At 32.2% G+C, this 7,717-nt stretch overlaps 1 pseudogene; it reads right to left on the minus strand.

Moving 5' to 3' along the window:
* Positions 1–3,197: 3,197 nt before the first annotated feature.
* LOC115987235 lies at positions 3,198–5,113 on the minus strand (annotated as a pseudogene).
* Between the last annotated feature and the right edge of the window lie 2,604 nt (positions 5,114–7,717).

A 7,717-nucleotide genomic window follows, 5' to 3' on the forward strand; every position in this document is an offset into this window, starting at 1 on the left:
CAACAATGCTGCAGTTGAGGAGGCTTCAGATCTACACAATTAATTCCTAAAAATGGGAAAAAAATCCACTATGGGAGGATTAAGCAATAGATTAAAATAGATAATGAACAAATCAAACTCTTTTATAGAGGGGAACAACATTCCTGAGATGCCTCATATAGATTAAGGGAACTTGAACTTAAAGAACATTCCCTTTGGCTCTCTCTCTCTCTCTCTCTCTCTCTCTCTCTCTCTCTCTCTCTCTCTCTTCTCTCTCTCTCTCTCTCTCTCTCTCTCTCTCTCTCTCTCTCTCTCTCTCTCTCTCTCACTATATATATATATATATATATAGTTCTTGCCTAACCTTTTGCTCTGTAATTTTCTCAACCCCCTTCACTGTGGTTTCCCCCTCCTTTTATATCTACTTCTAACTTCCTTTTCCTCTTCTAGCTGTTTAGTTCCCAGTTGGATTTTAGGGGATACTTGTCCCATCATCCTTCTGTTCTACCACATTTTGATCATGAAAGTAGACTTCTGAGGGTGCTTCTATTATTCAAGCCACTCATTCAGTAATGAATTTAGCTAACATTAGGTGAAGGGCCTCATTAATGCAGTGATTACTTCATTGGGTCTTGCGTTTTCTTTGTCGTGTCCCTTGGAGGGAGCTTAAGAAGAGGAGAAACCTCAGTTCAGAAGGGACATATTAACCGCATTATATTCATTTCTTCGGGAAGAAAGTTTTTTTTGCCACCTCGGTAATGGACGTTGGGGAATGAAGTCAGCTTGGATTTCCACGGTGGTGTGGGCTTCAATGGTTTCTCCTCACTCAGTAGGCTTCTTCGTTCATAACCATACCTTAGGCTGGGTCCATTCTTTAGAGCAGTTCTTTGGGGTTTTGGCTCTCGGCTTGAGCTTACATTCAACCCCCCACATTTATTCATGTCAATAATTTCCCTTATTGAAAGGTCAGAACATTTGAAAGGAAAAGTTTTATTAGGAAATGTCTTTGGTAAGGAAATATTGCTATATACATTGAGCCATTAAACGTTCATATGGTCAATAATATTTATTGTCATTCAAATGCTGACATTATATACAAAATAACTCACAAATTAATACAAATATATAACTTTGAATTTGCTAAAGAGTGAACTGATTTCATTAAATCACTTAAATAAATAAAAATATTGTAATTTTTATAAGGGTAAATTACAAAATTGGTTCTTGTTCTTTACACCATATTTCAATTTAGTCCCTAACCTTTCAATTGGGTCAATTAGTCCCTAAATTTTTTAGTTCTGTGTCAATTTAGTCTCTATCGTTATTCCTTAGATGGAATAATAAAAAATTATTTTCTATGTCACATCAACGCCAACTATACCGCCACTCAAATTAAAAAAAAAAAAAAAAAAATCAAATTAAAACTAAGACATGAGAGATCCCACCAACCACTCATCTCCATCTTCTTTCCCTAAAATCCATTATTCTTGCACATGCAACATCAATCAAGAACCAAGATATTTTTCTTCTAAAAAAAAAAAGAAAAAAAGAAAAAAGAAAAAGAAACCAAGATATTCCTTGTCCAAAGATTATCCATTGCTACCCTGGGTTGTCATCTGAAGAAAGAAGGCAACCTTTCTTGAGACCTTTGTACATCAATACTCATTTAAGGAAAACAACTCCCTATAAACCTCTAAGAACTTAATAGTAGGAATGCACATCAAGTTTATCTTCCTTTGAAGGCCTCAAAAAATATATTCCATCCCTTGGCCCGAAGTTACTTTAGAGTACAACAGTTCAATGAAATTTTCCATAGACTTAAGCTCCCAATCTTGTGTTGGTCTAGTGAATTAAGGGTTCCAACTACACCCACGATCCAAATAAGATGCAGATGAGGCATTCTTGTCTACCGTGACTCCATAGGATTCAAGGAACATATCCTTAAGACAAGAATCTTCCCACCAAGTATCATGCCAAAAACTCACCCGTATACCAACCCCATTAATAAACTTGATTTTCTTGCAAAAGATATCTCATCTGCTTCTAATACATTTCAAAAGGCTTACCCAATGTGAACCTCATACCTTCTCCAATGACCAACACGTCTCATAAATGTACCGTAAACCTCAACAATCATTTCCCTAGAGGAGCTTGATTGAATTTAGACCCAAATCACAACTATCATTTCTCTAGAAGAGCTTGATTGAAAGTGCTCAGCTTACCAATCCCTAGTTTTAACTTTTAACGAGAGAGAGAGAGAGAGAGAGAGAGAGAGATGAGAGAGAGAGAGAAGAGAGAGGGAGAAGAGAGAGAGAGAGAGAGAGAGAGAGAGAGAGAGATTTTAGGGAGAGGATATGGAGATGTTTTTGGTTGGTTTAAATTTGTTTTTTAGTTTTTTTTTTTAATAATAAATCTAACATGGCGAAACAATGGGCAGATAATGTGACATGAAAAATAATTTTTTATTTTTCCATTTGACATATCATCCTTCTCTATTCAAGGGATAATGGCAGTGATTATATTAATACCGGACTAAAAAAGTTAGGGATTAAATTGACCCAATTGAAATATTAGAGACTAAATTGAAATATAGTGTAAAGGATACAGACCAACTTTGTAATTTACCATTTTTATAAAAATATTCCAACACATCTTTAATAAAAATAATGAATTGACGTAATTGTCCATTCTTTTGGTTTTTTTATTTATTATTTATTTTTTATTTTTTTTATGATACAAAATGGACTCTCATTTTTGAGAGAGAGAGAGAGAGAGTGAGAGAGAGAGATAATAATAATTGACCATTATTGAATTAATTAGGTTAAAGTACACATATGTAAAATGTTTTATTTTTTATTTTTTATAATTTGATATTAGCAATAGGAGAGGAGGATTTGAATATTGGTTGTCTTTATTGGAAACATCAAGAAGCATCAATTGAGTTAAAAAACTCTGAAATTTTTTTTTTTTTTTTTTTGGACAAACAGGAGTATCTAGACCTCTTCAAGTATCTGACTATTCTTTCAGATGTATGTCATCTTTTGTCATTTCTCACATCTAAAAGCCTTTTTATCAATTTGGTTACCAACCATGAATGATAGTTTCAAAACACTTTATCATTGAAGTTTGCTAAACATTCTAAACACTAAATTTTTTTATCATCAAAACTCAATGGTTAAATTATATTTCCCATGTTAATACCAAAACGACTTAAATAAGACAAAACACAGATATAATATCATTATTGCTACTCTACTAGTGGGAATCTAAAATTAGTAATATGATTTGATAATAGTTTACAACAAGAAACAAAAATAAAAATGTACATAATTTATTAATCAAACTGATTTAAAGGATAAAAGTGGTAAGGCGTCTGATGATGAAGCTGATTCTAATTCTAAACATGAACTTGCTAAAATTGAAACGTCATTCCGTGGCCCCATTTCTTCATTTCTAACATATTCAAGTTCATCAAAATTTGGTTGAACATGAGAAACTTTTTGAACTCCCTTCAATTCCATCATGATCTCTAACATGGTAAGTTGTTTCTTTCCATTCAAGTGCAAGCATCTTTTTGCAAGGTTAGCAATTGCCATGACTTCATCTTTATTACAAACCTTACGTACTTGAGTATCAAGTATATCAAAGAGACGATTCTCTTTTAATGCATGAACAAAATATGTAGATAGATTCCGACTTTCTGCTAATCTTGTCGAAGAAACTGGTTTTTCGCCTGTTAAAAGCTCAGTAAGGACCGCTCCGAAACTATAAACATCACTTTTGTCTGTAAATTGACTTGTTTGAAAGTATTTTGGATCCAAGTAGCCAAAAGTACCATATACTAGTGTGGTTACATGTGTTTGGTCAATGGCCACTGATCTTGAAGTGCCGAAATCTGCTACTTTTGCCCTATATTTGTCATCAAGGAGTATGTTTGAAGATTTTATGTCTCGATGGTAAATGGGCAGTGAAGTTGTAGTGTAAGTATGATAGAGCTCTCGCAATTTCTGTGGCAATTCTTAAGTGCATATCCCATGTTAGCAATGGAAAATCTTCATTTTCTTCGTGGAGATATTGAAAAAGTGTGCCATTGGGAATGAATTCATAAACTAACAAAGGAACTTCTATCTCAAGACAACACCCGAGTAGTTTAACCACATTTCTATGATTGATTTGTGAAAGAATGATTATCTCATTAACGAATTGTTCAAGATTTCCCTCATCTACTGTGTTGCACTTTTTAATTGCCACAATTCTTCCATCAATTAACATTCCTTTATAAACTGTACCTTGTCCACCCTTACCAAGTATTCTATTTTCATTAAAACGATCAATTGCAATTTCCAACTTCTTTGAATTGAATAATTTTGCCTTCTGAACGTTGTTTTCATTTGAAGATAATTGTTGTTGTAATAACAAACCACCATTCCTTTTGAAGAATTTTTGCTTGAGCTTTATTTTGTTTCTTTTCTTTATCACTTTGTATAACCTCCAAATAACAAGGAGTAGAAACAGTACCCCTAAGCTTGGAGAAATAACTGCATACATCAAGCAAAAAAATAGTATTATCACATCAACCTATTTTTATTTTTTTATTTTTACAGTTAGAAACATCGGCCTAAAAATTTAGGTTATAGAAAAATATGAATAAGTGTAAATATATTTGGAGATAATTACAATGATTTGGAAACATCTTTCCCACTAAAAGTTGCCAACTTTTTTTTATTTTACATTAATATGTTCTCACAGTATCCACAACCTAAATAAGTGTTAACTCCTAATTAATTTCTTGAGAAAAAGGGAATTTACTATTAGGTACTTGATTTTTTAGTTAACAGTTCAATTATGTAATGGCTTTCTAAGACAGGATATTTTGTCACTTTTCTAACTTTTCAACGTGTCCCTGGGCTGTCCTGCCTTAAATGAGCTTAAACACCTAATTGATGAATTCTTACAAAAATTTTAATTTCAAAAATCTAAATTGAAATGAAGAATTGTACAACTTTATAGAGAAAGTTTATTTCTAGATAGATTTGTAATCTGTGGAAAAATATAGAAGAGTGATGAGTAATGCAATTCAGCTAATAGTCTGAAACTATCAAGTTATAAGAGGTACGATTATATATTTTAGAGATAGATTGCCAAGAGAACAAAAATTAAAAGCTAATTGACTTTTTATGGGGGGTAATTATTGAGTATTTTCGGAGTATCATAAATGCGTAATTCGTCCTCTCACATAGTTGTGGGTCCCACAATTAAATTTATGGTGAGACCCACAATTCATGTGAGAGGGAGGAGTACGCATTTATGGTACTTCCGGAGTATTCAATAATTTTCCATTTTTATATGCTTCATTTTCTAAATTTGCATTTAATTTAGTAAACTAAACATTTATGAAATGTAGTATATTTTTTAATAACTTTTTCTTATCCTTGATCTAGCTCGGAAAGTAGAATCAAGTCATTCACTCAGAGAGAAAAAAAAACAATAAAATTCATTAAAAAGAATTAACTAAAAAAAAAAATAATTTTAAGAGAATTAAATGGAAATTAGAATTATAAACACCGTAGAGTTACACTAGATGTCAGTTGAACCGTCCCTCTTAACAGGGACGGAGCTGTTCATTGAGTAGGAGGGGCAGTGGCCGCCCCTTGAGTAGGAGGGGCAGTGGCCGCCCCTAGATTATAAAAAAAAAAAAAAAAAAAAAAAAAAAAAAAAAAAAAAAATTCATAATAGTATATATATTCTGAATTTTTTTAACATCTAGGTCCAAGATAATTACTCTTGGCCCCCTTCTCCCCAAGAATTTACAAATTGGCCCTTAGATCCCAACCAAAAAAAAAAAGCCCATCACTTTAGTTGATGGCCTCTCCATAGACAAACAAACAAAATCCCCAAGAACAAGTAACAAATTCTTGAACTATGAGATATAAAAAATAAATAAAAAATAAAAAATCTCTTTGGCATCCCGTTCTGTGTTGTTCTTGAGGAATGAGGAGGCAACTCAAAAAAATTTACCAACACTGTAATATCTGGAAAGTCAGTCACTCTACTCTATTTAGAATGTTTATTTGAGAGAGATGAAGGATTTGTAGTTAGACTACTCTCACACACTCTTAGCTCTTTTGTGTGTGTGGCCATAAGCTATTGAGTGTGTTACTAAGAGGACTACGTGTATGGCTATTAATTTTTAAGGGAAGACAACTGTTTGACTTGCTAAGTTAGTGGGCTACGTGTGTGGCTATTAAATTTTAAAGAAATACTTCTAATATTTAACTTGTTAAATTGATTTAACTTGAAAGTTGAAATGTTTGAGGGTTTTTTTTTTTTTTTTTTTTTTTGAAATCACTTGAGGTATGGGTTTTTTTTTTTTTTTTTTAATTCTCAATCAGTAGAGCTATAAGGTTTGAAATTGATGAAACATTTGAAAATTAATTAAATAAATAACAAAAATAACTAATGGAAACATTAATTTTTATAAGATAGTCTCATTTAGTTACAAGTCATGAAATTTTTTTAACGTATGTTTTGCCCCCCCTAAGTCTAAAGTCTGGCTCCGTCCCTACCTCTTAATGTCATGAACCTTATGCTATAGCACATCCTAGTCATGTAACCAAGATCTTGTTATTATTTTTCACTATATTCATTTTCCAAATTTCCAAATTTGATGAGCAATAGGACATACCTATAATGGCTATCTTCAATGGAGACTTTCGCTTGTTGCAATTGAATCTACCTTCTGTATTCTCACACTCTAAATCATGGGGACATCTGGGATACTGTTGCTTTTCGTCTTCGCATTAATTTATATCTGATAGGAATAAGATAACACGAAAATTAATAATTTTGGTGTTTACATACATATCTTTGCTCACTTATAGAGGCAACAGAGGTTTGGGCAAAATTTGTTGCTCACTCATATTGGCAACAGAGGTTTCAAAAGTACCAAGCACAAGTCGTTCTTCAAAATTGATTTGGGTTAAATCCAAGGAGGCTAATCAAGCTCAAACACCAAAAAAATGTTATGGCTCAATCAAAAGCTGAAAGTAGAAAACCAAAAGGTGGTCGAAGCCAATTGCAAGTTAATCGCTTTAGCTTTTTTAGGCTTTGTGGCAAAACGTAAATGTTATTTTAGCAAGAGCTTAAGACACCGACAGGTTTAAATAGAGAGAAAAAAAAAAGGATAAATTACAACAATTATCCTTGAGAATTTAGGAAGTAAAACCCCCCACTTGAGGTTTGTATAAATGCAAAGATTAATTCATGCCCTCTAAAAAGTGTGATTTAACTAACAATTCTTACCAAAAAGATGAGATGACATTCCTTCTCATGAGTTTGATCATGAGATGACACACACACACATATATATAGAGGTTGGGTTCAAGTTACATCGTGTGTAACTTTAAGTAATATCACATTGTTTAATTTCTTGTTATTGGAATAATAATTTAAAATTCACACTATTTGATTACATATTCTCTATGTTCTTAACATATATGTTGAATTTCACGACAAAATAGGAAGTTATTTACTTTTTCATCCATAAACTCATATTTGATGTATAATTTTAAATTACAAAAAGTTGAACTTTAAACGTTTGATTGATGACATGGTTATTCATCCTTGACCTTTTTGAAAATTTTGCAATCATGGAGAGTATATGAAGATAATGTAATCTAACGGTGGATTTGTCAAAATTTGTTTTCAATAAAAAATATTAAATAGTTTAACATTGTTT

This window comes from Quercus lobata, chromosome 4 (assembly GCF_001633185.2).
Source record: "Quercus lobata isolate SW786 chromosome 4, ValleyOak3.0 Primary Assembly, whole genome shotgun sequence".
Classification (NCBI taxonomy): domain Eukaryota; kingdom Viridiplantae; phylum Streptophyta; class Magnoliopsida; order Fagales; family Fagaceae; genus Quercus; species Quercus lobata.